Here is a 24,644-nt window from a genome sequence, read left to right as displayed (position 1 = left end):
GGGTCTCAGCCTAAGCCAGGACCTGTATCTAGGACTGACACCATGACCCAGTCCGGAGACTGGGTCCCAATGCTGGGGCCTCATCCCAGACCCAAGCACGACGCCAGGTCTTGACCCAGAGACCAGGTCCGATACCTAGGTCTAGAGCCTGTGCCCAGCCTGACACCGCGACCTGGTCCGGAGACCAAATCAGGAACCCATCATGGAGGCCGTACCTCAATGCCTGGGTCAACAAGATGACCCAGTCCGGAGATTGGGTCATGGTATTGAGCATGTAATAATTGTAACACTGTACATGTAATAACCCAGAATTAAATATGGAGGCTGGTATTTTATAAATTATGCGAGTTCTTCACTTCTGAAAATACTTGTACACATACTTGGAATCACCAGTACGCTGATGCATCCAGACCTTCACCAGATCACCTGTACTCTCCAGCACTTAACACTGAAACATCACCAGTTTACCTAGACCTATCACCCAAAAACTATAGTTACAAGAAAAGTGTGATATCAGAATTGCGCAAATTAATTAGCAGATGTAAAACATATGGACAATTTTGATAATGTATGCATGCCATGTATACTGCTTACAACTTGTCCGAGTACTTCCAAATTCCACCCTAGAATACCTCTGAACTGTCCTATATTTCCCTGTTAACATTTATATGTGACATTTCAGTATATGAATAATCTCAAGGTTTATAAAATAGGACATATGCAAGTACATGTTACTTAGGCATGTATATGCTAATTTTACATGTTTTGTAACTTTTTGAAAATTGCCTCCATTATGTGCATTAAATATTAGAGATGTGAATCGTGTGCCAGATCGTCTTAACGATCAGATTCGGCTGGGGGGGGTGGGGGAATCTGATCGTTAAGATATGTGAATTGGAATCGTTTCTGATTCCAATTCACATCGCTAGGGAGGCCCGCGCCGCTAAAAAAAACAAAAAACCACTCGATGGCCGGCGCCATCTTTAAAAATGGTGCGGGCCATCCAGTGCTCCTACCATGTGACAGGGGCCGGCCAATGGCACGGATACCCTGTCACATGGTAAGGGCAAAGGCCATTGGCGCCATTTTCATTAGTGGCAGCTGACGGCCCGAGAGCGGTAGATCACTCCCGGGACCCCCACTGGACCACCAGGTACCTGTAAAATGTTTTTAGGGGGGTTGGGAGGGTGGGGGGAGCAAAGGGATTAGTTTTAAAGGGTCGGGGTGGGTTTAAGGGTTATTTTTGTGTGCCGTTTTTCCCGCCCTCCCCCAAAATGATAAGAGAACCCCTACGATCAATATCGTGGGGTTTTCCTATCGTTTCGGGGGAGCCCCCAATTTCTGAAGATTTTGAAAATATCGACGATATTTTCAATCGTCCGAAGCCCGATTCACATCCCTACTTTATATTAGGGATGTGAATCGTGTCCTCGATCGTCTTAACGATCGATTTCAGCTGGGAGGGGGAGGGAATCGTATTGTTGCCGTTTGGGGGGGTAAAATATCGTGAAAAATCGTGAAAAATCGTGAAAAATCGAAAAATCGAAAAATCGCAAAACCGGCACATTAAAACCCCCTAAAACCCACCCCCGACCCTTTAAATTAAATCCCCCACCCTCCCGAACCCCCCCCAAATGACTTAAATAACCTGCGGGTCCAGCGGCGGTCCGGAACGGCAGCGGTCCGGAACGGGCTCCTGCTCCTCAATCTTGTTGTCTTCAGCCGGCGCCATTTTCCAAAATGGCGGCGAAAAATGGCGGCGGCCATAGACGAACACGATTGGACGGCAGGAGGTCCTTCCGGACCCCCGCTGGACTTTTGGCAAGTCTCGTGGGGGTCAGGAGGCCCCCCACAAGCTGGCCAAAAGTTCCTGGAGGTCCAGCGGGGGTCAGGGAGCGATTTCCCGCCGCGAATCGTTTTCGTACGGAAAATGGCGCCGGCAGGAGATCGACTGCAGGAGGTCGTTCAGCGAGGCGCCGGAACCCTCGCTGAACGACCTCCTGCAGTCGATCTCCTGCCGGCGCCATTTTCCGTACGAAAACGATTCGCGGCGGGAAATCGCTCCCTGACCCCCGCTGGACCTCCAGGAACTTTTGGCCAGCTTGTGGGGGGCCTCCTGACCCCCACGAGACTTGCCAAAAGTCCAGCGGGGGTCCGGAAGGACCTCCTGCCGTCCAATCGTGTTCGTCTATGGCCGCCGCCATTTTTCGCCGCCATTTTGGAAAATGGCGCCGGCTGAAGACAACAAGATTGAGGAGCAGGAGCCCGTTCCGGACCGCTGCCGTTCCGGACCGCCGCTGGACCCGCAGGTTATTTAACTCATTTGGGGGGGGTTCGGGAGGGTGGGGGATTTAATTTAAAGGGTCGGGGGTGGGTTTTAGGGGGTTTTAGTGTGCCGGCTCACGATTCTAACGATTTATAACGATAAATCGTTAGAATCTCTATTGTATTGTGTTCCATAACGGTTTAAGACGATATTAAAATTATCGGACGATAATTTTAATCGTCCTAAAACGATTCACATCCCTACTTTATATAGGTTAATTCTGTTTGAAAAATATGATAACATGTTATACACCTAATCAAGTATTGTGTTCTGCTTCATATAATTTCTTAAATATACCTTCATTATCTCTGTTTATATGGCCAGTACTAAGTCTAGGACATTTCACTTTTGGGTCCAGAGCTTTGGAATACCATGTGAGATATGGAGTGTCAGTGATTATCTGATTTTTAGAAAAAAGAAAAAAACTTTATAGTTTATGGAAGCTTTTAATTGATGTTCAGTTTTAGAAACATAATTTATTTTAATGTGCTTGTATTTGTGTAATCCGCATTGATAAGTTGGAAATGTGGAATATAAATAATTGAAAATAAATTAATAAATTACTTTCCTTCACTCTTTCCAGTCTCTTACAATCCTTATACTGTGTCCATTTTAATCTTGTCTAATCTTTAATATTGATGGTTCAGCTTGTTCTAGATATTCCTCTTTTTTTATTTCAAGAGCACCTTGAGAAATGGTGCTAAGCTTTCTCTTTATGTGTCAAAACCATTGTATCTTTTTATAGTGTTGAACAAGGGGTTAGTATTTGCCACTGTTTTTACCTCATCTTTCATAGATAAAAAAAAAAATCCCACACTGTAGATTGCTGAGAAAGAAATGCTTTTTCTTATAGTGACCATAATATAGTGCCTATAAGTGCAAAACAAAATCTTGAATGCACTATATGTGATTATAAGGTATAGTCATCTGTCAATCAGGGTTGCTGGCATGGACACTTGGACCAACGTGGAGTTAGTGGAACCTGCAGAGAGGAGCCCTGCAGGTCCTCATTGTTGGCTGACAGAGCTGGCTATAGCAGAGGCCCAACTGGAGCTTCACCTATACCAGCCCTCATTCCCCTTAGGAGCTGAATGCTGGGACCGGCAGGTCTTAGGCACGGGCATCTGTTGACAAACTGGAGATTCATGGAAATGGTCAAGCCATAGGCCAGGGTCCAAGGCAGGCTGGATACGGGTATAGTCAGAAATAGTCAGCGGTCAGGGCAGGCAGTCTTCAGGCATGGTTGAGAGACAGGCAGTAGTCAAAGGAAGGCAGAGTTCAATCATAATCTAGAATCAGGAAGTGGTCAGTGGCAGGCAGAGATCAGTCATAGTCAAGTGTCAAGCAGGCCAAAGTCAGAACCAGAGATCCATCTGAAGGAAAGGCGGGACAGATAGGCAGGCTGGGAGGATTGGAACAGCACAGGTGGGCAAGAGGCAACACTGAAAGACTAAAGACTCACCACAAGACAAAACAAAGAACTGAAGACAGACCACAGGATGAAGGCAAAGAACTCAGAGAAGATGACCAGGGACTGCCAAGACAAGAGCCAGGAAAACAGGAATGAAGACTAGGAACCTAGGAACGAAGACTAGGAATTTGAAGTGGCAGCTAGTACTACACAGAGTAGTCTATCTATTGCCGAGGTGAGGAAGTGTTGCTGAGGTGGCCTTTTATAGGCCCATGCTGGTGATGTCATCCTCGGGCTCTGTTGGTATTTTTCCACCCTAGGCCCTTTAAGAGGGACTTCGTTGGGTGCATGCATACCATAGGAGGGACATGGAGAGGCAGCATCATCATAAGTAGGCAGAGTGCGGTGGTCTGCTATGCATCCAGAGGCCTTCCCTGGCATCAGAGGGAGCAACGGAGGAGGCTGGATGGATGTGTTTCCATATGGAAGCCTTCCCTGGTGTCAGAGGTAATTCCTTCAGCCTCCGGCCTGCCCTGCAGACCACCATACACAACATCAGGCAAATATCTGTCTCTTTTTTTTTTAATTTATGTTTTTGTTTGCAAATAAAAACTGTACAGTGATTTATCTTGAAAAATTCCTGGATAAAGCTACAACACCAGACACTAGCACTGTTTCGAAATCCTCAAAGCATCTATATCTGAGACTTAGGGGGTCATTTTTTAAGGCTTATCGCATGCGATAAGCCTCTATCGGACGCGAAAAGTCCCTTTTCGCATACGATAGCTTGCTAGGGGTGGAGTCAGGGAGAAGTCGGGGCGGCAAGGGGCGGACTCTGTGATGTCTTCGCTGGCGGCGATAAGGTTAGTAACCTTATCGTTGTCAGTAGCGCAGGCCCGCCCCCCTTTTCACTGGATTCACCATTCTGTGATAGAATGGTGAATTCAGGCCATAGTGTCTTAGACTCAGAACTTCTATTCAGCACAAATGGAAATCAAACAAGTCATTTTAAGAATTCATTTATTAGAAAACATGATAAATCACAATACCCTTTCCACAAAACATATCTTCTCAAAAGATTCCAAAATGTTTTATATTGGCCATTCAGTAAAAAAATTACTAAAGAAAGCAGCTTCTATTCCTATTCCATGTCCTTACACAGACAGACAACCTTTGGAGAAGCCATTTTGAAAAGTCATTGGCTGGAAAAAAATGACCAAGTAAAATCAAGTGTTCTGAAGAACTCACAGTGTATACTAGTTGATTTTTTTCATTCAAGCCATTAGGAAATATATTATTTAACCTATAAATCCACTGATGTTTGGGTTCATTGAGAACAGTAGTAATATCTCAACCTTCTAAAGATGGCATCATTTGTAGGGTCATTTTCCAACTTGCATTATGGCGATTTTGCATGCGTTAAGTCATTTTTCGCATGTGAAAAGCACCATAACGCATGGTGTGATGCTAATTTTTAAAAGGGGAGGAAATGGGATGGAGTTGAGGGTGGGAATTTTGTAAAAGTGGGCTGGCTTCACAAAGTGTGAAGCCATAACGCATGATATCCCACAGTTTTAATGCCAAAAAATAGCTATACCTTTTTGATTAGCCTTAAGCTGTGTGATGTAATGTGATATGACCATAATGCAAATTGTGATTTGTTTTGCATTCTCTGTTTTGAGCATTTTTAGGTTGGAGAAGGGAGGGGAAAGGAGAGAAGAGAGAAAGAGAGCCTCTAGGGATAGCTCCATAGTAAACAGCTATTTATGCTACTATAGGAGGCCCACCTAGTAACTCGAGGTCAGGTTTAGGTAGTTGTGTAGGGGTTAGGAGCCACTTTGACATGCAGAATGAGATGTAGGAACAGAACATGGCACTTTTGTGAAGATTTGATGTCTCTTGGAGTGAGGAAACTCACACAACAATGAGGTTTGTACAATGTTCTCTCAACCTAGCTTGATGTAATGAGGAAACTCACACAACGATGAGATTTGTACAATATTCTCTCAACCTAGCTTGATGTTACCCAGGTAGAGAATCCATCAAGATATTTTGCATAGATTGAATTTGCAATTATAAACACTATATGATGTTCACTTTAAGGTAAGGCATTTCTTTCTCACCAATCTACACTGTGTGATTTTTTTTATTAATTATTGTTTTCCATGCTTGATAGGGATGTGAATCGTTTTTCTGACAATTGAAAATATCGGACAATATTTTCAAACTCGTCAAATATCGGGGGGTCCCCGAAAGCGATAGGAGTTAGCTGTCTAAATGGCTTTTGAATATCTACAAATCAAAAAACAAAGAGCATAAAGTAGGTCCTTGAAATGAAAATCCACAAAACACAAAAGGCACCACCTCTCACTTGAAAATCACTTATTGGCGCACTAAAAAACTAGGAAATGTGAATAAAGAGAAAAATTATTTATAAAGTAAGAGCCGCATCTGCAAGCCTGACGACGTGTTCAACCTTACCAGGGTGAACCGTCCAGTCTATTCTTCATTTGCGGCTCTTACCCGGCCGTGAAACCTGATAGTAAGTATTGTGGGCTATTAAGCCTGAAGGAATATATTCTGTAGATAACAAGTTTTTGTAAATTTTAAACAATGTCCCAATGTCCCGTTTATGTATACAAACAATCTCCCCGACAGCGGCTAGTGTTTCGCTGCGCAACTTGCAGCTTCATCAGGGGTAAAAATACCTTACACATTAAACATTTTTTTGCAGATCAATTGAGTGGACCAGAAGTGTCTATTTTGAAGAATAAATCTACATGGATGCCTCCGGGTCCTTTAGACCCAATTATTGCTACCTTCCATCAAAGGACCACATTAGATTTGCGTGCAAGGTTCACCAGTAAGCTTCCTTTTTCTAACATGACTAGACAAGAATTATCCGCTTTAAAATCTCTTCAAGATAATCCCGATTTGATCATCAAACCGTCTGATAAAGGGGGTAAGGTTGTACTCCTTAATCGCGTTGACTATTTAACAGAGGTCTATAGACAACTAAATAATGCAGATTTCTATTTACCTCTACAAACCTATCCCACAGATGAATTATCAAAGGAAATTGAAAATCTTATTAAAACAGGCACTGAGATAGGTTTTTTGACATCTCAAGAAGCCTCTTTTTTGTTGAAGAAATTTCCGAAGGTCCCTGTTTTCTATGTCCTGCCTAAAATACACAAAAACCATACGAAACCTCCTGGGAGACCTATAGTGTCCAGTCGAGGTTCCTTACTTGAACCTTTGTCAAAATTTATAGATTTCTTTTTGGCACCTTTTGTACCTCTACAATATTCCTACATTAGAGACTCATCATCGATGATACAATTTTTGGAATCTTTTGATGCAGATACATCTTATTTGACTATGGTCACTCTTGATGTGGAGGCCTTATACACAAGTATTCCACAAGATGAAGCGATAGACATAGCTACACAATTTTTCAATGTACGTCCATTGCCGCAAAGGATTCCCACTGAATTTTTACAATCTTTATTACAGATTGCCCTTACCAAAAAGGTATTCGCTTTTGAGGGCAGTTTCTACCAGCAAATATGTGGGACGGCCATGGAGGCGACCATGGCCCCTGATTTAGCTAATTTGCATATGGTGAATTTTGAAAAACAATGGATCTATACTAACAATCCATTTTTGCAATATATCACAGCGTGGAAAAGGTACATCAATGACGTTTTCCTTTTGTGGTAAGGTACTATGGATACCCTGTCCTTGTTTTTAGATTGGCTCAATAGATGCAATAATCATTTACATTTTTCAGCAGATATCAAAAAAGACTGTATCCACTTTTTAGACATTAACATCATTAATACTGCTGGGAAATTTATGACCACTCTATACCGTAAACCGGTCTCTAGTAATACGTTGTTGCATTTTACTAGTTCACACCCTCGCAGTCTCAAAGAAAACTTGCCAGTAAGTCAATTTCTTCGGATCCGACGGCTTTGTACTACCAGAGCGGATTTTAAAGTCCAAGCACACTTATTGAGCACAAGATTTGCGGTGAGAGGTTACCCAACATGCTGTATCAGACGAGCTTACACGCGAGCCAAGTTTGCACACAGAGATTGGTTATTTCTACAGAAACCTGATGAACATTCAGATATTCTCACCTGTGTGCTTCCTTTTTCTTCTATGAGCACCAAATGAAAAACATCATTACGCATAATTGGCATATTTTGCAACTTTATCCAGAGTTCCAACACATCCCATGGTTCACATATACTAGAGGCACTAATTTACGGGATTAGTTAGTAGAGATGTGCTTCGTTTTTTCCTGCCGGGTCGTTTTTTGACTCGGATACTTCGTGGTAAATTTCGGGTTTCCTCGTCTCGTTTTTCGAAAAAACGAAACGAGGAAACCCGAAACCGGGCCAAAAAGCGAAACGGCAAAGGAAGCTTAAAAAAAACCCACCCCAAGCATTTAAAATCCTTTTTTTACATATCTATCATACACTACCACCCCCCCCCCATCCCGATCCCTCCCCAAGACTTACAAAGTAGATCCCTGGTGGTCCAGCGGGGTCCCGGGATCCATTTGCCCTCCTCCGTGCCCATGTTTCTGCAGCCGTGCTCTTTAAAATAGTGACGCGCAGCCTCTGAACTACCATGTCACAGGGGCTACCGGCGCCATTGGTCAGCCCCTGTCACATGGCCATCGGCGCCATCTTGTGCTCCTGTCATGTGACTGGAGCTGACCAATGGCGCCGAAAGCCTCTGTGACATAGTATGGGCAAAGGCTATCGGCGCCATTTTAATTACTGGCAGCCGACAATGAAATGGCTCCCGGACCCCCGCTGGACCCCCAGAGATTATTGGCAAGCCTTGGGGGGGTCAGAAGGGGGGCTCCTGACCCCCCCAAGGCTTGCCAATAATCTCTGGGGGTCCAGCGGGGGTCCGGGAGCCATTTCATTGTCGGCTGCCAGTAATCAAAATGGCGCCGATAGCCTTTGCCCATACTATGTCACAGAGGCTTTCGGCGCCATTGGTCAGCTCCAGTCACATGACAGGAGCACAAGATGGCGCCGATGGCCATGTGACAGGGGCTGACCAATGGCGCCGGTAGCCCCTGTGACATGGTAGTTCAGAGGCTGCGCGTCACCATTTTAAAGAGCATGGCTGCAGAAACATGGGCACGGAGGAGGGCAAATGGATCCCGGGACCCCGCTGGACCACCAGGGATCTACTTTGTAAGTCTTGGGGAGGGATCGGGATGGGGGGGGGTGGTGAATTATAGTTAAGGTAAATGTTTGGGGTGGTTTGGGGTGGGTTTTAATTTAAAAAAAAAAAATGTGTGCCCCTCCCCCAGGCAAACCCGAAAAACGAAATTTCCCCGAAAGTCGGGGAAAATTCTTTTCGGGTTTCGGGCCTCCGAAAAAAAACCGAAGTAGGAAATTTCGGGCAATTTCCTACTTCGGGCGAACAACGAAGCACATCTCTATTAGTTAGTGCACTCAGACTCAAGCAGACCACTACACACAAGCATTACAGGGTCTCATAACGCTTGTGGCTCGTGCTCTGTGTGCAAAGTGATGATAGACACTGAAGTTCTTTTTTTCTCCAGATTGAATTTCACACTGTCTTTAAAACAGAAGACAGATTGTACATCTGCAGGAGTCATTTACCTGATTCAATGTCCATGTAACCTTTGGTACGTGGGCAAAACAAGAAGACAGCTAAAAACCAGAATGATAGAGCATAGATCTTGCCTGAATAAAGCACGTACTACAGCTCCTCTGGTTACACATTGTTTGGAGAAAGCTCATAGTTTTGAATCTCTACGTGTCTGTGTCTTAAAACAGCTTTTTCCCTCATGGCGTGGGTGTGATTTCAATGGAGCTCTATTACAAGAGGAACAGCGGTGGATACATTTGCTAGACACTGTACATTCAAATGGTCTAAATTCAGCCTTAGAGTTGCAATTTTTTCTTTGACACCAGTTTGTTGACACAGTAACCATGACGATCAAGCGTCATGACATCATTACGCTTTAGTTCGCGCGGGCTATTTAATCATTCTACCCTGTTGTAATCGGTCTCTGTCCCACGTTCAAGAATACATCATTGAGAGACCTGCAGTCCGGTTCAGAGGAGGTTGGCGCTGCAATATACAAGTTAAGTGATGATCTTTTACCGTTCCCGTAATACAAGTTGATTGAGTTTGTTATCTGCCTTCTTTTCTTTAAAAGGTATTTTTACCCCTGATGAAGCTGCAAGTTGCGCAGCGAAACACCGGCCGCTGTCGGGGAGATTGTTTGTATACATCAAAGGGACATTGGGACATTGTTTAAAATTTACAAACATTTATCTACAAAATATATTCCTTCAGGCTTAATAGCCCACAATACTTACTATCAGGCTTCATGGCCGGGTAAGAGCCGCAAATGAAGAATAGACCAGACGGTTCACCCTGGTTAGGCTGAACACGTCGTCAGGCTTGCAGATACGGCTCTTACTTTATAAATAATTTTTCTCTTTATTCACATTTCCTAGTTTTTTAGTGTGCCAATAAGTGATTTTCAAGAGAGAGGTAGTGCCTTTTGTGGATTTTCAATATCTACCCCATGTACTGTATATACAGTTTACTACCTTGCCCTGGAGGTATACTTAACCAGTCTGGTTTTCTGGATATCCAAAATGAATATGCATGAGACAGATTTACAATGAGTGGGTCTCCATTCTTTGCAAATCTATTTAATGCATATTCATTATGGATATCCTGGAAGCCGGATATCTCCGTTTGTTTTACAATGCCTTAGTGAGAATCTAGGTCTCACAGACAGAGAAAGAGTGGTTGAAATGACAACAGCATTTAATAAGTGGAGTTTCATTTCCATTGTGATATTCCTGCAAGTACAGATTTTCTTCAGCATTGCTAGTTATCCAATGGTCATGTTTATTCATTTCTTTTTCCTTCCTCTTCTGATATAGCATATTCTGTACTGGTTGCTCCAAGGTATTTAAATGTGTTACTTGTTCCAGTTTCCATTACCAATTTTTACCAATGAATCTTCAAGGCTGCTGGCTGATGTTGTCATTAATTTACTCTTCTCCACACTAATTTCCATTTCATATCTCCTTGAAGGCCTATGCAGCCTGTTTATTTTCTTGAAACTCGTCTGCAGTTCCAGCTATTAAATCAATGTCATCTGAAAAATAAAAGTTGTTAATTTCTCATCCTCCAACTGACACCATAGCAGTGAATTTCTCTAAGGCATCTGGCATGATTTGTTCCAGGTATAAATTAAGTAAGCATGATGAAAGAAGACAGCCCTGGTGCATGTCTACTGATATTTTAAACCACACAGCAAAGTTGTTATCCAGCAGGACATTGCTGCCTGTATTGTTGTTGAATTGTTCTATAAGACTTACAAAGACTGATCTTTGTTTGTTATTTAAAATGCTTCCCCCCATCCTATCACAAAGTGAACTCTTTTTTTTTTTTTTTTTTTTAAATAAAATGGTCTAGTGGCTTAGTGGCAATTCTTCATGTTTCCATGTGATGGACCTGAGTTAATTTCTTGAGGACAGGTACTCCAGTCCCTAGGGTTCATAGCCCCTTAGAAAGGGAACTCCCAGTCATTGCCTAACAATGACACCTAGTGGTCAAATTTAGGTCAAATTCCTCCAAACCCCTAATTGCAGGGGTTTGGAGGAAGCACTGTGCATGGCTAAGAGCCAAAGTCTATCACTGCAATGATGAAAGAAAGTGAATTGGGAGGGATATATAAAATAGAGAGGAAAGACCCTGGGTATTTGCAAGTGAAGACACATGGTGAACTAGCACAAAAGATGATAAATCTTACTGAAGAGGAAAACCGGAGGATCTGGAGAAAACAGTCAAACCTAAATGCAGGTTTTTATATTGACAGCTTCCTGATACTTCTTCCAGTTCTAAATTTAGCTTATTCTTTTTCCACTATAGTCTTTATTTTGTTGCTTGATCCTCTTTAGTAATGTAAGAAATATTTTCTTTGGATGACTGATAAAGCTAAAAGCACTGATATTTTCAGTTGCCGCTTGTTGCCGCTAATGCTAGCGGCAACAAGCGCCGCTAGCATTAGCGTTAATAACCACCTTTCACAATGTTATTTATACTTGTATATAACTATCTGATCTTCATTTCCTCTCTCATTCCAAGTTATTGTTTTCCTTGTTATATGTAACTGCTTTTCTGCACTATTGTTTAAATGGTAAAGTTTATTATAATTTCACCCCTGTTTCTTGTGAACCAGCATGATGGGACCACCGTCTTGAATGTTGGTATATAAAAAAACTTAAATAATTAAAATAAATAATATCGAAGTAGATTACAATTCAGATTAAAATTTGTATTCTCTTAATACAACATTACAGCAATTAACAATCAACCTAGGGCAGTGTTTACTAGGTGTGGGCATTCATTTGCAACAAAATAGGAACTATCAACGATATTTCCTTTTTTGTTGCATTTTGTAATTAAAAAAAACAAAAAACAAACAATAGGAAAAAACCTGAAATTTTGTATTGTTTTTGTACTTTTGTTTTTTGAGAGGGTACCAAAAAAAGCAAGTTTAAAAAAGCCAAATAAACCCAGAACCTGTCCCAACCTTTCCTATTTATTAAAATATTGAGGCCTCCCACCATCATCTAGCACTGACCACAAGATAGGGGCAAATGGTGGCCGGCACCATTTTAACTAAAGACAACCACTAGTCTGAGAATGGAAGATCACTCTCGGGCCCCCCACTAGACTACAGGCATATTTGGTGAGTCCCCGGGTTGTTGGGAGGGTGGATGGGATGGATCAATATTTTAATAAATGGAAAAATTTGGGGCATGTTGTTTAAAAAAAAAAAAGAAACAAGGAAACAAAAATAAAAAAATAAAATAAAGAAGATCCAGGGATAGACTCAAAATAGTACACCCCCAAAATGAAAATAAGAGCAAATTATTTTAGGGTACCCACCCCTAGTGTTTATCAATCAGTGTGCCATGGCACTCCTATGTGACTTCTGACCTGATCAGCACTATCTGATATTCATATCCAGGCCAGCACTGGGCTTTGCTCTTAGAGCCTTACGACAAAAAGAGACACCAGATGTTGTAAAAACATCTTTCTGAGAACATGTAAAATCAAGCATGCCTCTTCTTTCTAGCTACTGTATGAACCCCAGGGTGTGGTAACTAAAGGGCAGCATGTAGGACCCCACTTTCTGTAACACATACATTGCACACAACAATTCCCATCATCCCCATCTTTGAGTCCTTCCAGTCTTTATCTTATCCTCAGGGTGAATGAAACAAGAACATTTATTGAGCATTGGATGTGACTCACTTTTGGTGTAGGGAATAACAGTGGAACGTTGTTCTGACAGCCTCATGTGGCAGCCAAGGTAACTAACTGAGACAGCTGTCTACATCTCACTGACTTCTCCTTTCTCCTACTTGTTCATCATGATGGGTTCATGTCTCTCTGCTCTCTCTCTCTCTCTCTCTTTCCCTTTGTTTTAAAATTTGGAAGAGAGATTGGTGGGTTTTTCAGTGTTTTACTAGCTCTCCATTTTGCCATATTAGTCCTCTCCATGTCTACACTGCCTGTTCTGTGGAGATTGATAAGCCACACAACATAGTTGTTAATGTATGTGTGCCTTGTCCATGAAAAGGTTGGGGAACACTGACCTAAGGAAGAGGTAAATCTCTGTAGACCCTTGGGCTGAGGCAGGATTGGCACAACCTGCAGGGTGGAGCCCTACAGCTTTCCACCATCAGCAGGTAGACCAGGACAAAGCAGAGACCCAGCAGTAGCTTTGCCTATTTCAGCCCTTGCTCCTCTCGAGTTGAGCCTTTGGGTGCCAGAACCAGCAGGTTTTTAATGGGGGGTCTCTGCTGAGAAGATCCTTAGAAGATTTGGGTCATAAGCAGGCAGAGGTCAGAGGAGTCCAAGGTCTGGGCTATGGTTAGAGCCAGATAGCAGTCAAGCGTATCTGAGATGAAGGTCAAACTAGGTATCAGGCAAACCAGGTATCAGTCCAAGAAGAGAGGAGGGATGGATAGGCAAGGAATAGCAAGGCTGAAACTGAAGATAAGACAGTAGAACTGAAGACAAAAATGCTGTAATGGACAAGAAGCTGGAAGCAACACACTCTACCAAAGGAATAGATGGACCTTTTGCTGAACTGATGAGAGAGACGTTGAGAGGGCCTTTGCTAAGCTTGACAGAGTGAGATCATCAAGAGGCACTACAGGGCTTTTCCCATCACGGGCCCTTTAAATACAGCAGTGTCAGCTGCGCCCATGCCTAAGGAGTCGAGTGGTGGGAGGAAGATGGCGGTGTTCTGCCGTGAGGTGAGCTGGTAGCATGTTGCCATGAAAAAGAGCTGTGCCCTACTGTGATGAGTGCTGATGGCATGTTACTGCATCTCGAGGCCCAGTCTGAGAGGTGAGGGTAGTGGTTCATGGAGTTAGCCTGCAGACTGCCAAACGTAAAATTACTCCATCTCTTAAGTCCCCTCCCTGAGGCTTTGGACTTCCTGGGATGCTGTTGGTGAAAGTTTTTCAAAAGGTTGTGGTCCAGAATTTTGGAGGCTGGCTCCCACAAATGTTCTTCCAGGCCATTATTTTTCCATGAAATTAGGTATTCTATTTTTGTGCCCTTATGGTGGGAGTCCAAAATCTCTTCTACTTCATATATAGCATGTCCGTTAGTAGCCACATTCTCCAGATGAAATTTTAGAGGTCCATGAGAGTACCACCGGCTTGAGTAGCAAAACATGAAATACATTGTGAATCTTCAATGTGGGTGGTAACTTTAATTGTATGTGGCAGGCCCCAGTTGACGGAGCATGGAGAAAGGTCCAAATTAATATGAAGATAGATGCATGGGAAGGAGCCTCAGGCATAAATGTCGGGTATTCAGCCACACATTTTCTCCAATCTTAAACTGGGGAGCTGGTCTTCAATGGGCATCTGCAGTATTCTTGGCCCTGTCAGCGGCTTTCTCAATCAGAAGATTGGTCCATACCCATAGTTCATGCAATTCCTGGGTGGATAGTTGAGCTGCTGGTGAAGGCATTGTTATGGGCAGTTACATGCTGCTGTGCATCAAAATGACACTGTCCAATGGGGAGGAAGTGCCAGGGTTAATTAATTCTAGTGCCTCCCAAGTAGACAGCATCATTTCACCAAAGAAGACAGAAGAAAGAAAATGAAGACAAGAAGACCTCCAAGGCCTGGGTACTAGGCCTGGGCCTAACCTTGGGCCGAGATCCTGGGGTCAGGGTCAAGCTCCTGGCATCGAGACCCATTCTCCGGATCAGTCATGGCATTGGGCCTGGGCCTGGGCTTGGGTCTAGGCTGAAGCCCAGGAATCGAGACCCTGTCTCCGAATCAAGTACTGGGATAGGGTCTGGGTCTGTGCTGAGGCCTCAGCCTCAGGATCTGGCTTCCTGACCCGGTTCTGGTGTCAGGCCAAGGCTCAGGCCTGGCCTAGGCCAAGATGCAGATATCAGGATCTAGCCTCCTGGTTGGGTCCCAGTATCGGACCTGAGTCTGGTCCAAGCTCCTGCCATTGGAACCTGTGTTGGGCATGGACTCAGGATAAGACTGAGGTCTAGGCATTGGGACCCAGCCTCTAGATCGTGTCCCAGTGTTGGGCTGGGCCCAGGCTGAGGTTCCACCATCAGAACCTGGCTTCTAGACTGGGTCACACCATTGGACCAGGGCTTGGGCCCCAGCCTAGGCTGAGGCCCAAGTGTTGGGACCCATCCTCTAGGTTGTGTCCTTGCATCAGGCCTGTATCTGGGCCGAGGCCCCTGCATTGGGACCCGGTCTCCAGTCCTGGGTATGGGCCCTGACCTAAGCTGAGACTCAGGCTTCAGGCATAGGACTGGAAGGAATGCTAGAGATCTGAAGCAGGTTAGATTTTTACAATTTTTGATATCTCAATCAGGGCCCAAGCTTTAGGCCTAGACCTTGGTCGTGACCCCAGCATCATGCTTGGACCTAGGCCATGATTTCTGAATTTGACTGCAGCCTATGCCTAAGCGAGGCCTGGGTCTAGACCCAATAGATCAATTTTGTTTTCAAAATGAAACGAGAAAACAAACAAAACCTTATCAGATTTTCAATTGTTTTGCTGTGAAAACAAAATGAAACAAAATAGGAAATTTTGTCTAATTTCCTATTTCATTTCTTCCAAATGCCCATCCCTACCTGTTTCTATGATGGGGAGAAGTATGCTTTTTAAAATGGTTGGTTTTATTACTTACACTGTTGTATAGATCGCAAATGTTCCCCTGCTTGTTGGTGATCTGGCAATTCTTTATTGTGCATTTTTTATGGAGGGGATGACAACCCAATACAAGTTATGCAAATTAGTGTGGAGTAATGCACAGTATTATCTGTCTCCCTTATTGCTGTACTGGAGGCTAAGACATTACTGACTAATCCTCCCAAATTTGTTTCAGCTACTACCTTTTCAATTTCTGAATTGCAGACAATATTTTTTCTCAGACTCAACTGTTGAAAATACTTTCTCCATTTCTTCAGAAGCAGTATCCAGTATAAAGGAGTATACTGCTGGCTTTGGCTGTTGCACTTCTGCTGCCTCAGATCATGCCCCTGCCCTGCTACTGCCAGCCTTGGATGACTCTCATGCCTTTTCTTTCTGTTATAAAACCTAAGGCAGAGGAACAGGCAATAGGGGCACATGCTCTCCAAATTTCAATTGCTTCTGCCTTGAGCTGCCTTTCACTCCTGCCATTCTTTGCTAAGAAAGTCTCTTTTCAGTTTAGGGGCAGAAGTGCTACTAGGCAGTAGTAAATCCTCTCCCCTTTCAAAGACTGCCATTATCCCCATGCTTTTTTCTCTCAGTGGCGTTATGAAATTTGAAGTGCCTACTGGGGTTTTGGATATCACAAAGGAAGTTATTTATTGATACTCTACCACCACTGAAGTACCACCCTACTGTGTATAGAAATGTGTGCTATTTACACATATACATACATATACACATCATACATGTACTGTGACGGGTGACATTTCAAAGTGTTACACGTGTAAAAATTAGGATAAATATCAAATATACGCATGTGTTTTTGCTTTCTCATGCTTATATATATGCGCGTAAAAATGGGGCAGTTTAAGGGAGTTCTGAGGCAGGGCCAACACTTATGCACATAAGCTGTTATGTTAAAAGACATATGCTTGAAGGGGTAGTTTTCAAAAGGATTTACATGCTTAAAACTGGGTTTTACATGTGTAAGTGTGCACATGTAAGTAGGCTTTAGAAAATTGCTACAGTATATGCCATTGAAGTCAATAGGTTTTATATGCAGAAGTGCACTTTAAGAGTGTATAATTGCCTTTTGAAAATTGCTACGATAGTATGTTACATTTACACGCATAGCTCTTGATAACTGATCCCAGATTTGCTGACTTGCGTAATTTTACACCTGCTAATTATTTTGTGTAAATGATAGTAAATGTGTTTATTGTGTACCATTGCTCTAGTGGGATGGCTGGGTGAACTGGTGGGAGTTCAAACTGAAGAACTAGGAGTGTCTCCATGACCTGGAGAAGGACTGGGTGAACTGTTGGAGTAATTGGTAAAACTGGCAATGTCAATTACATGTTCATGTTTTAAAATATGCTGATTTACGTGAATTAGTCTAACTTAATTTTTCCATGTAACATATACAATTATTTTTAAAATAGGTAGGAAAAGTATATGTGCTCAATGCATTGAAATACTTCCAGTGCATTGCATGTCTTCATGTGTAAGCAAACATACGAGCATATGTTGAGATGTAGAGATATGCATATTTTATAATACACACACTGGTTATAAAATACTTTTTAAATCTACATGAGGCCATATACACACAGATATGTCTCCGTGCATAGTTGTTTGTAAGTTATCCTCCCTATATGTGTGCTGTGCAGTGCAGTTAGTTGCATGTGTTCAGGACCTTCAAGGGAGTCAGTGAATCCCCAGCCCTGACTGATTTCCTTTATTTAACTTTTTTCTTTTTTTTTTTTTCAAGTCGGGCAGGAATAAACCAAACCCCTGACTGAGCCGATGCTGCACTCATCTACCACTTTTTTACCTCCACAGCCAGTAGCAGGAGTCGCGTATAAGTACACATCACCTCCTGCTGCAGGGGGCTAATCTCGCAGCTTATTACAAGATCATCGCCGTGGCAGCAGGCGTTCACGTTGCATTAGCAGGACCACAACGGTCCATGCCATGGCGGCTGAAGACAAGTCCTGGCAGGCCACTGCGAGGTCTGAATAAGAGAGGACCTGCAACCTGGTGACATGGTGAAGACCCTTTACCTGTGTGAGTGAGTGAGAGAGAGAGTGTGAGTGTGTTTGAGTAGGAGCAAGCTACTGAACATGAGAGAGTCCCTGAGCCTGTGTGTGTGCAGAAAGCCACTGAATGTGAGAATGCCAGTGCCTGTATTTGTGTTTGTGTATGTAGTGAGCCACTGAATATGTGTGCAAAGAGCCACTAAGTATGAGTGAATGCATGAGTATATGGGTGTGTGTGAGAGAGAGAGAGCCACATGTGTGTGTATGTGTGATGGAGACAGAGCCTCTGAATGTAAGAGAGTGCCTATTTTTGTGTGACGGAGTGCCTATGTGTATAAAAGCCAAAGTATAAAAGAGTAACATTTTGTGTGTGAGGGAGAGAGAGAGACACTGACTGTAAGAGAGTGTGTATGTGTATATGTGAGGAAGAGAGAGAAAGACACTGAATGTCAAAGATTGCTTAAGTATGTGTGTGAATGTGAGGGAGAGAGAGCCATTGCATGTGAGAAAATACTTAAGTATGTGTGTCTTTGTGTGGAGAGTGCCATTGAATTTAAGAGAGTGCCTGAGTATGTGTGTATGTGTATGTGTGTGTGAGAGAGAGAGAGAGAGAGAACCACTAAGTGTGAGAGAGCGCTTAGGGAAGGAAAATGAGAGAGCCACTAGGTGTGAGAGAGTACCTGGGTGGATGTGGAAAGGAAAGAGCCACTGAATGTGAGAGAGTGTCTGTATGTGAGAGAGAGACACAGTGTATGAGAAACTGCCTGTGTGTTTGTGAGGGAGAGAGAGCCAATGAGTGTGAGATTGACAGTGTGTGTCTGTATCTGTAAAAAGGAGAGAGAGCTACTGAGCGTGAAAGTGTGCCTTTGTGTGTATGTGTGTTAAGAAGAGAAAACCATTGAGTGTGAGAAAGTGCTTTTGTATGTGTGACAGACAGCCACTGAGTGTGAGAGATTATCTTTGTATGTGAGAGAGAGAGCCACTGAATGTAAGAGAGTGCCTTTACATGTTGGTATGTGTGTGTGTGTCAGTTAAGAGTATGTGTATGGAGGAGAGAAAAAGGATAAAGTTTGTACACCATCCCCTGTCCACCCAACTAATCCAAGGCAATCTCAAGGTAAATGGAAATCAAAAGCTTCCAGGTATGGAGAGCATATTTTATCCTATTAGGTTTAATTGGTGGATGATATTTGATATGTGTGCTGTTTTTAAATGTTTGATTGATGTAATATTATTTGCAGTGGTGCTCTTTCCTGGGTAGGGTTGTTACTATTTGAGTCCTGGGAGTTAAGGTTGTTTTGTTATGGCAGATTTGTCTCTTGGGTAAATTGTATTCTTGGCAGGCTATAATAGCTTTTATTGGAGATATGTAAGTATTATCCTAAAATACTGTACAAGAGATATCATGACAATATAGGATCCATCTTTAGATGTGACTATCTCTGATCTGACATCTGAAGAAGGGACAAATGTAGTTTAAAAGCTCTCGTACAATATTTTTAGTTAAAACTATTTATTTTGCAGGCATTTTTAGGCAGCCTGGCTTGTTCTGTTTACACAATAGGTTGTATATTGGTGTTTTAGGGACTGATGTAATATTTGCATTAGGGATGTGAATCATTTTTTGACGATTTAAAATATCGTCCGATATATTTTAAATCGTCAAAAATCGTTAGGGCCACGATACAATACCAATTCCCCCGATTTATCGTCAAAAACTCGTAAATCGGGGGAAGGGGGAGGGCAGGAAAACCGGCACACTAAAACACCCTAAAACCCACCCCCGACCCTTTAAATTAAATCCCCCACCCTCCCGAACCCCCCCCCCCAAATGCCTTAAATTACCTGGGGGTCCAGCGGCACACTAAAACACGGCACACTAAACACGGCACACTAAAACCCCCTAAAACCCACCCCGACCCTTTAAATTAAATCCGCCACCCTCCCGAACCCCCCCCCGAACCCCCCCCCAAATGCCTTAAATTACCTGGGGGTCCGTAGCCTTAAATTACCTCCGTAGCAGCGGTCCGTAGCTAAATCGGGGGAAGGGGGAGAGCAGGAAAAGCGGCACACTAAATCGTGTAGTCTTCAGCCGGCGCCATTTTGCAAAATGGCCGCTGCAAAATGGCGGCGGCCATAGACCAAAATGATTCGACGCAGGAGGTCGTTCCGGACCCCCGCTGGACTTTTGGCAAGTCTTGTGGGGGTCAGGAGGCCCCCCCCAAGCTGACCAAAAGTTCCTGGGGGTCCAGCGGGGGTCCGGGAGCGATTTCCTGCCGCGAATCGTTTTCCGTACGGAAAATGGCGCCGGCAGGAGATCGACTGCAGGAGGTCGTTCAGCGCTGAACGCCATTTTCCGTACGGAAAACGATTTGCGGCAGGAAATCGCTCCCGGACCCCCGCTGGACCCCCAGGAACTTTTGGCCAGCTTGGGGGGGCCTCCTGACCCCCACAAGACTTGCCAAAAGTCCAGCGGGGGTCCGGAACGACCTCCTGCGTCGAATTGTTTTGGTCTATGGCCGTCGCCATTTTGCGGTGGCCATTTTGCAAAATGGCGCCGGCTGAAGACTACACGATTTAGTGTGCCGCTTTTCCTGCTCTCCCCCTTCCCCCGATTTAGCTACGGACCGCCGCTACGGAGGTAATTTAAGGCTACGGACCCCCAGGTAATTTAAGGCATTTGGGAGGGGTTCGGGAGGGTGGGGGATTTAATTTAAAGGGTCGGGGTGGGTTTTAGTGTGCCGTGTTTTAGTGTGCCGCTGGACCCCCAGGTAATTTAAGGCATTTGGGGGGGGTGGTTCGGGAGGGTGGGGGATTTAATTTAAAGGGTCGGGGGTGGGTTTTAGGGGGTTTTAGTGTGCCGGCTCACGATTTTAACGATTTTCACGATACTTTACACACCCAAACGGCAACAATACGATTCCCTCCCCCTCCCAGCCGAAATTGATCGTTAAGACGATCGAGGACACGATTCACATCTCTAATTTGCATTGTTGTCTTTTTATATGTAAGGTTTTTACTGTTTAATTCCTGGCAGTTAGTGCTATTTCTGTTGCGCGTCCTGGCCGTGTGGGTGCCGCGACCGGGCCTGCTCACCTTGCACTGCCCTCAACCAGCTCCGGTCTCACCGCTACCGCCAGTTCCAACCATCCCCGTCGCTCACCATGGCCCTCTCCGGCTTCCTCCATGCTGCAGGCCTCTCAGCGGAGCTCCCTTCGGGGCTCCGCGTCTTCGGCCACTTTGGCCCCGCCCCTAGGTGCACGCGCGGCCGACATGCTTGAACTTAAAGGGCCAAGCGAGGGAAAACCAAGATGGGCACTGATTGATGAGAGCCCTATAAATAGCGAGGTCCTGTCCCCAGGACCTCGTCTTGGCAATCAGGTCGACACCGTGGTGTAGTAGTTTGCCTTATCCTGTGATCCAGTTTCTCCTTGTTCCAGTGTCTCCTTGTTCCAGTATCTTCTTGGTCCAGTGTCTCCGTGTTCCAGCGTCTCCTTGTTCCTGAGTCTATGTGTGTTTCTGCATCCTTACTCAGGTAGTACCTCCCTGGACTGATCTCTGGTACTGATCTCTGCCTGCCTGACCATTCTCTTTGTCTGCCACCTGGAACTGACCCTTGCTTGCCTTTACACTTGGACTGACCTTGGCATTGACCCCTGCTTTGGCTGACCACTCCTGGACTGATACTCTGGCTCTGATCCTTGCGCTTCACTCGGACACTCGGACACTCTCTTCTGGCCTGCTGTGACTACCAGACCAACCTGCTTGGAATCTACCCATGGCCTTCACCTAACTAGACCCGCAGGCGCTGCCTGTCTCCCTGAAGTCTCCGGAGCTTCCAGTTTGGGTCTGGTCCATCTTCTCTGCATCAGCCACGTACCCTTGCTCGTGGTGGGCATACCCCTCCGCTACCTCTCCGGGAGATGATCTGAGGCCCACCTAAGTCCAGGCAGTCTGGGTACCCAATGGCTCAACCTGTGGAAACCCAGGACTGTTATTGACGAAGCTCCAGCTAACCTCTGTCTCCTCATGTGCTCCGCCTCCTGGTGGCAGGAACTCTCTGGGTCCGACCAAAGGGCCATGCCTATCCTGCACCAGGCCAAGGGTCCACCTCCAGTGCAATAGCTTTGGTATGGGAGGTTTACTATATTGCAATTGTTTATTTATGGATTTTTGAGGCTCAAGCCTACACCCAATGCATATTACAAAAAGTCTAATGCCATATGGGTTTCAACTGCTTTTGTATGTTGGGGAAAGGGGGGCAGAGGGAGCTAAACTGCTGAAGGATTGGGGAGGAGGATGTGGGAGGATAGAGGGCACAGAGGGAGCAAGATTGTTGGTGACTGGGGAGTTGGGGAGGGAGTTGGAAGTGGAAAGGGGGTTGAGGGAGTGAAACTGAATCCCCTACTGTAAATGTCACCACATGCCACTGAGTGCAGTGCAGGGCTGAAAGACTCCTTTTTCACACACACACACACACACACACACACACACACACAAAATGTAAGAAAGGTAAACCAAACCAACATGTCTGGCAGCCTGACAATACTCTTCGTAATCCTCACTTGTCAGTGTGCCAACCTCACCGCACTGCACTAGGCACTCAAAAAAGAAAAAAGCCATGCTTCAGTTTCCACACTCCTACCCTTCCCAGTTAATTGAGAAAGGGTAGTACCACTGCTTCTGTCTTTCTGATACAATGCGAAGACCCCTTCAGCAGAGATCAGAAACTGCCTCTTACCATTACCATTGTCGTTACCCGTTCCTCTTAGCCTTTTGTTCTCCTTTTAGTTCCATTTATGCTCTTGCCCCTCCCCTTTTTATTATTACACATCTGTTACACGTTAATATTCCCATAGTTACTTAAACTGTTCATTGTATTTTCCTTTCATTATCAAACTGTTGATATGTAAACCGAGGTGATGTGAAAATGAACATCGGTATATAAAAAACGTTAAATAAATAAAAATAAATAAAATTACCATAGCCAACTTTTTTGAAGCTTTTTTTGAACTCTCAGAAACCTTCTCAAAATATGATTTTTCTCTATCAATTGCTAGACAGGAAATGTTTTGGCACATGTTCAATCCTTTTAGTAGGAGGAAATCAGTGTCTTGTGATCCAGATGGCAACTATAGGCTAGTTCAGTGGTTCTCAACAGGTGTGATGGGACACATTGGTGTGTTGCGAGGTCCTGGGAGGTGTGATCAAGGCCAGCTGTCTCCTTACCAGCCCGGGTGGGAGTTGGTTGACTTCTCTTACATTGGACCTGATGGTAGGCTACTCTCACTTCCTTCTCTTCTTTCTGGCCCAGTGGGAGGCTGTTTCCTCTTTCATCCAGATCAGAGCAAGACATTCGTGACTCCTGCTGTTCTGGGCCCGGATGGGAGATAAACTTTAACTTCCCCTGCTGAGTCTGGGAGTGATGTTGCTGATGACCTCTTCATCCTGTGGAGGGTGGGGAAAAGGGGATTGGAAATTCTGGGCAGATAGAAGTGGCAGGGAGAGGGAGTGTGGGGGCTGCTGAGCAGGAAGGGGTGGGAAATGAGGGATCGGGGTAGCTAGGCAGGGAGGGGGTAGGGATGCAGGGGGGGTTGGGAATGCTGGACAGGGATGTGAGTGTGAGTGGATGATTGAAAGGGAGTAACTGGGAGAAGTGAAGGATGATGGAGACATGGAGGGAGCGTGACAAGGGGTACAAGAGCCATAATCTGTCAATTTTGTGAATGTGCATGTCTTCTGTCTTTGTACTTTGCTTAGTGTAGGAAGAAATGTATTTCTGTTTCTAGTTCTCCAGTTTTGCACTGCATGCAGAAAGGCTTTTTGAGGTTTCTATTCCAGTTTTTGACTCCACATTTGTAATTTGTGGGTTTTTTTATTCTGTATTTGGTAAAAATTGGAACTGTCGGTGTGAGTGAGGTGAGGTGTTTTACTAGTATGTAGTAAGGATTTGTACCAGTCGTATTTGTTGCGTTTTGTTATTCTCAATAGAACATGCACTGGTGGTGCACTGCTGCCTTTTCATAGGTAGGGGTACTGCTGTCTGAGTTCTTGGAGTTAGTATGCTATGGTGTGGCAGGTAAGCTACACATGTGCAGCTTTTTTTTTCAGGTTTTGTATTTTACAATGCGCCTGGTAGTAAGGGAGTTTGTGTTTCTGTTATTGAGATAGTACCAAATATATTTTCTATATGGCGAGTTGTATGGGGAAATTTCCTCTGCATCCATTGTTTGGGTGACCTGGGGGGGTCCTGTGGATGTAGAATATATCGTTACATTTAGCCCCATGAAGGTCGTGTTCAGTGTGTCATGTATGTAAGCATTATCTGTCAGTGTGTCCCAATAGAACAAAGGTTGAAAGCTAGGCTAATTAAAGAGATACTTCACTATGATTTGTCTTCCGTCTATCTCCTTGCCAGCTTGCCCCACTTCAGGTTCCATGAGGCTGCGAGGTCACACAGGCTACAAGTGGTTGCTATAGTTACCAATTAGAACTTAGGCCTGTTTTTGTTTGCCTAATACAGCCCTAGACTTGAATGGACCATAGACTTGTGTGGGTAACATAAACAAATGAGATGAACATT

Source organism: Rhinatrema bivittatum, chromosome 2, assembly GCF_901001135.1.
Source record: "Rhinatrema bivittatum chromosome 2, aRhiBiv1.1, whole genome shotgun sequence".
Lineage (NCBI taxonomy): Eukaryota > Metazoa > Chordata > Amphibia > Gymnophiona > Rhinatrematidae > Rhinatrema > Rhinatrema bivittatum.
The sequence above is the reverse complement of the archived record's forward strand: the minus strand, read 5'-3'. Positions refer to the sequence as shown.